We start from the raw sequence: 6,000 nt of genomic DNA, 5'->3' as shown, positions 1-6,000 counted from the left end.
TAGGAGGCTGTCTTTCTCAGCTCCCACTTCTGCAGGGCAGGAGTTGTAGAAGGGGTTGCCTCTGTGTGCCCCTCCGTCCGATCCCTTCATCTGGCCATCTGGCCAGAAGGCAGCAAAGCCCAGGAAACCACCACACTCCCTGCATCTCAGGGAGCCCAGCTGCCCTGGACATGCTGACAGCTTTTCTTCGTGAGTCTAGCACACGGGTTCCATGGTGTCAGCTTTGCGGCTCTTCAGCCTCTGTTTGATGGAAAGGATTCAGTGATGACACCCTCCCCGGTGACAGCTCACTGTGGGTCAACTGCCCTGGGTGCGCTGCCTGCACATCTGCACGTGCTCTTCTTGTGAAGGAGGAAAAGTTGATGACAAGGGTGGGAAAGTCTGGTCGAGCAGTGAGTTGCATTTTTCTCTCCGGTGGGATGCAGACCTTACCGAAGGAGCCTTGAAGCTGACGGGAAAGCTGAATTTTAACCTCAGCTCTTTCTGTAGGACAGAAAAAGTTACCACCCCTTCAAGCTCCGTCTAGCGGGGGACGGACAGTGGTGACCTGATAGGGTGCTCAGGGGGCTTGGTGACCTTCTGAGGAAGTGCCCAGCACATAGTAGGCACTCAGCTAACATGAATTGACTCAAAAAAAAAAAAAAGCCAATGGGTTTACGAAAACATAGAAAAGAGCTGAACTTTAGAAGAAAGGTGGGCTGTCTGTTTTCTGGGTTCTGCCGCCAATAACACAGAAGGTTTTCTGTGCATGGTTTACCAGAAAGAAAACTTGACATGGCCGTAAAGATAGGGACGTGTGTGACTGCGCTTGGTTTTTTCAAAGCTTCTCTAGATGAGGGTTCACAGCTGGAGGCTGGAATTCTCTTCCATAAACTAGAGTCTTAACCAGTGTTCTCTAGCTTGCTCAGCATTTTTTTCCTTGTTAAGTTGGCCCCTCACAATGGGCTTATGAAGATTTGGCTATAAAAATAATTCAGTCAGACTACAAAGTTACATTTTGAAAAGACTTCTTATTGTGGTAAAATACGTATAACATGAAACTTACCATCTTAACCATTTTTAAGCCTTCAGGTCAGTTATATTAAGCATATTTACATTGTTTTACAACCATCACCACCATCCATCTCTAGAATTTTTTCGTCTCCCCAAACTGAAACTGCACCCATTAAACATAAAGTCCCCATACCTCCTTCTCTGGGTCCCTGAGCATCTCCATTCAACTTGCTGTTTCTATGAATTTGACCACTCTGGGTATCTCCTGTGAGCGGAATCTTACAAAATTTGTCCTTTTGTTTCTGGCTTATTTCACTTAATGTTACATCTTCATGGTTCATACTATGTGTCAGAATTTCCTTTCTTTTTAAGACCAAATACTATTCTGTTTATTGGTCAATGGACACTAGGGCTGTTTCCATCTTAGGGCTGCTGTAAACATTGATATGCAAGTTACATTTTGAACCAGGATGTGCTGTGACCAGCATTCTCCTTAAATTATGAGTCTTCAGGCTAAGATAGTATCAGAAAGATGTTTAAGCTGAGATATTTCATCCAAGGAGCAACTATGTGGGAATTGTTCACCTGCAGTCTCCAGCCTAAAAAGGCTGACTTGATAGCTTTTCAGATCCATGCATGTTTCTCTTCTTTTCAGTCTCAAGGTTTTCCTTTTCGTGGAAGCAGAAAGGAAAGATGCCAGCCTCTAGCTTCTCTGATAACCTTAGTCTCTCTCTGTTTTGGTTTTTTTTTTCCCCTCCCTGATATCCAGGGACTGGTAAGGTTTTTGTTAGCAAACCTAGGCAGGTTATGTTCCAAACTGCCAGGGGACTATCGATCGACCCACAGCCTGGCTTGGCCTTGACACACCCATGTATGGACAGTGACTCATGTTTCTGTGTCCCCCTGTGTGTAACTAAGGTCCAGTTCATTGTTAACTGGTGACGCGGCAGACCCAGGATTCAGGAAGTGCTGCAGCCTGCCCGGGGGGCAACACGGGTGCATCGATGAGCAGAGGCGTTTCAGCTAAAACAAAGACTAAGCCTATATTCCACGGGCTTCTTTCTATCAGAGCAAACAGAGCCGACTTGATTAGTAAACTCTGGGCTTTTCTGCCTTTGTCTGGAATGTGCACCCAGGTTGACGTCAGCTTGGGTGTGCCCATCCTCTGATGGAATTCTCTGCTTTCACACCCGCCAGGGGGCCTTCTCTGTGAACTCAGCAAAAGGGACACAGGGTGCAGTCATCCTTGACATCTGGGGGGGACCTTCCTTCCCCCCGTGGGGACCGGCTTCTGCTGTTTTCACTGGCATTTTATAAATCCTGAGACTTGGAGCAAATCAGCCCCGAGCATTCTCCCCTCACTCCCAGCAACCAAGATGATTAAGGCACCCACCCCGGTGGACAGCCTTCTAGGAGAATTCCGGTCTCCACACATCTGGGGACTCTCAGGCAAGGACTGTCGCCATGTTATCACCCAACTGATTTAACCGAAAGAAAAAGCCTAGACGTGCCTGTTCAAAAAGAGCTGTTATTTTCATCCCTAAAGTTACACAGAGCTCGGCTCATTGACCCTCGACACCTGCATCTCCCCTGGCTTCAGAAGTGTCTCATATGGCTCACACTTCTTCAGATCTGCACCCCAGTGAAAACCTCCCTGCCACATGGGAACCTCCTGCCTCAGACTTTCTTAACTTCAGTTTTCCTTGATAGTCGATAAATGCAGCACCTTTACCTTCTTTCCTTTCAAAATTGCACTGCACCCTAATTTTGAGGTTTTCCCCTCACTTTTTTCCCCCTCGCCTTGTTCACTGTTTCTTCCACACGTGTCTATCAAGCATCTGCCGGGCAGCAGGCACTGTTCCAGGCACACGGGGCTTTTCCATCCTTGCTCTTTGCTAAGAGCCCTGGATTTGAGTGCTGGCTCGGTGACCCTGGGCAAGCCTTTCCACCTCTCGGAGCCTCAGCCTCGTACCTGCACAGAGGGTCCAGTGCACAGTGAGGGCTCGGTGAATGGTCATTAACACTGGCCACGGATGAGATGTTATTAATGTTATTCTCAAGTTAGTTTTGCTATTTGGAAGGAGGCACCAATTTCTCAAGACCACGTGATTGGGCTCACCCTGCTCTTGTTAGGATCTAGCATGAGGGGTTAAATCTCTGTGGGCCACACAAGTGGCTGCAGGGAAGGCTTCCCTCCACTTTCCTTCTGTTCCGCCCGCCCCTCGGTGGAGGGCGTCACGTGCAGTGAGCAAGAGCCCTCTGCTGGTGGCGTGTGTCCTTCCACTTTAGATTTCTTTCCCTCCAGCCATTGTTACTGAAGCATGTTCATGTCCAGGAAAAAGATTTGCTGAGTCTCAGATGCATTTGGCCTTCGTTTATGAACTGCTTTCCTTAAAGCTTCCCTTGCAAGATGAGACAGAAATGCCGCTCCCTGTGATAACGTGGCTCCCCTGAAGGGACCTTGGAGACAGGCCATGACGGTCAGGCCGTCCATACGAATCCCAGGGAGGCTCGCTCGGGCCCACTGTCCTCTCTGCTCACTTTGGAAAGTACTTCATCACTATCCCACTCACTCTAGTAAATCAAACTATGAGAGAAATATTGAAGATACTTTAAAGGGAAAAGCTTTCCACTTTGGCCCTGTGTTAGTGTGCTCAGGCTGCAGTCACAAAATACCACGGTCCAGGTGGCTTAAACAAAAGGAGGTTACTTTCTCGCAGTTCTGGAGGCCGGAAAGTCCATGGTCAAGGTGTGGGCAGATTTGGTTTCTTCTGAGGCCTCTCTCCTTGCCTTGTGGATGGCTGTCTTCTCCCTGTGTTCCCAAGATCTTCCCTCTGTGCTCGATAAATGTTTGTTGAGCTTTTGTTAAATACCTGAGCAGGACCCTTAGGCCTTTTTGTGCTGTGAGATTTGGAGCCCATGGGTTGGAGCAGGGGTGATCTCTCCATCACACTGACCCCCATTTCCAGATGTGTCACTAATCTGTTCTTAAGTTTGGGAGGGGGTTGGCACAAGGAGTTTGGAAACACTGGGAGAATAAGAACCATGCTGTAGTCCTAACCTTAAGAGTCAAATCAGACAGCCACGATCCCACTTAAATGGGCTGTGGTCAGTGTTGGGTTCATTTCTCACCTCCTCTTAAACTCCTGATTTTCTTTCTTTCACTTCCAGGAGAAAAAGACGTGATCGTTTTAGGGGACTTCGGCCAGGGGCCAGACAGCACTGACTATGATATTCTGAGGAAAGAAGAATTCTGCCCCCTGATCCCCGCACGCAACTTCACCAACATCAGCACCAAGAATCCTCAAGGTTCAAAGACTCTGGACAACATCTGGATCAGTAAAACCTTGAAGAAGGTTTTCACAGGTAAACACAAGTCACTCGTCCTTCCTCCTGCTCCGAAATGGAGTAGAATGCACCTGTCTGAGCTGACAGTTCCGGATCACTTGGTTTGAGCAAGAGCCAGGAGTTGCCTTCCCAGGCATTTACTGGGTTATCATTTAGGTGACTGTGTCATTATCATTCAAATAGAGTCACATTTAAGAGTGAAGGGGTGTGAAAAATAATTAAAAGGCATTCACTGATGTACCACAGGGACAACGCCAGTGTATCCTGGGCAGCATCCCCAGATTCCAAGATGAGCTGATAATGTAGCCTAATTTTAAGGACACTTAGTCATTCAGCAAACACCTCTCCAGACCTATCATGTTCAGCCGCTGTGTTGTGGCCTGAGGTTTACTGACTCACCGTCCATGCCCTGAGGAGCAGTGGTTAGGGGTGAGTTGACAGGATGGGAGAAGTGCTTTAAACAGGACTCCTCCAGGACCAGGGTGTGGTGGGTGATCTCAGTGCTGAAAAGCAGTCCCCCCCCATAGCAGTCACTTGCTGAGCAGACTTTGGATCAGAAAACAGAAATATAGTCGCAATGGTAGGGTCTTTTGATGAAAGACAAGAACAGTTGTTCTCAGTCCTGCCTGGAAGCTTCACTAATGCCAATGGATGCAGAGTATACTTCAGCGAGACATTTAAGAATGTTTTAAGTACTAATGCTGGGGTCCCACTGTGAGACCCCGACATGCAGCTGAGACTTAGATCCTCAAGACTAGAATTTCCCATCCTGGGCACCGGTTTCCTGTTGGACTGTGTCATGGGAGGATCCAGAGGATGAAGAAAGTGGGTCTCAAGAGGAGTGACAGTCATCAAACTAGGTGAGATGCAGTTTGTAAGAATGGCCTGCTGGCAAGACAGAGACTGGGGCTGCAAGGAGGCGCTAGCGGAAGGCAGTGCTCTCACCACGGGAGCTGGGGAGCCTGAGAACACTGGGCTGTAGGGAAGTTAGAAATCATTTCGTCTGCCCCCTTGCTGTTAAGCTTTTTAGGGGTAGTTTCAGTGCTTACCGTGGTAAACCCTCACTTGCTGAGAAAATCAAATGGGCTGAGACAGCGCATTTGCACAGACAAGCCAGGCTGAGTCTCATCAGGGAGCCCAGGTGTGCAGCCACTTGCCAGCCTGCGACACCCCGCCCTCACATCCCCCATCCCCTATATCCTGACCTCTGGTTTCTTTTCCCTCTGCCTCAGGTCACTGGGCTGTCGTGAGAGAGGGCCTCACGAACCCTTGGATTCCAGATGACTGGTCCTGGGGCGGAGTGGCTTCCGAACACTGCCCCGTGCTGGCGGAGTTTTACACGGAGAAGGACTGGAACAGGAAGGAAGGCGCCCGGAACAGCAGCGGGGTCACCCTGGAGCGAAGTGAAGCCAACATTAAGCACGAGCAGTGATGACAATGAACCGGGTTTCCACCCTTGGACCCCGGAGGCCAGGAGCTCCCCCTCCCCGGTGAAGATGCAGAGCGCCAGGAACTGTCTTTTCATCTTCATTCTGACCACGTCCGCGCCCGGGCCTGGACCCGCTTGCCGTCTTGGCGGATGTGTTTGGACCTCTGGCAGGGGCGGGAGCACGCTGGGCCCTTGAAGTGCTGGATGGTCAGATCAGAAGCCCAGCAGAG

Source organism: Vicugna pacos, unplaced genomic scaffold, assembly GCF_048564905.1.
Source record: "Vicugna pacos unplaced genomic scaffold, VicPac4 scaffold_113, whole genome shotgun sequence".
Taxonomy (NCBI): domain Eukaryota; kingdom Metazoa; phylum Chordata; class Mammalia; order Artiodactyla; family Camelidae; genus Vicugna; species Vicugna pacos.
Note: the sequence above shows the minus strand (reverse complement) of the source record.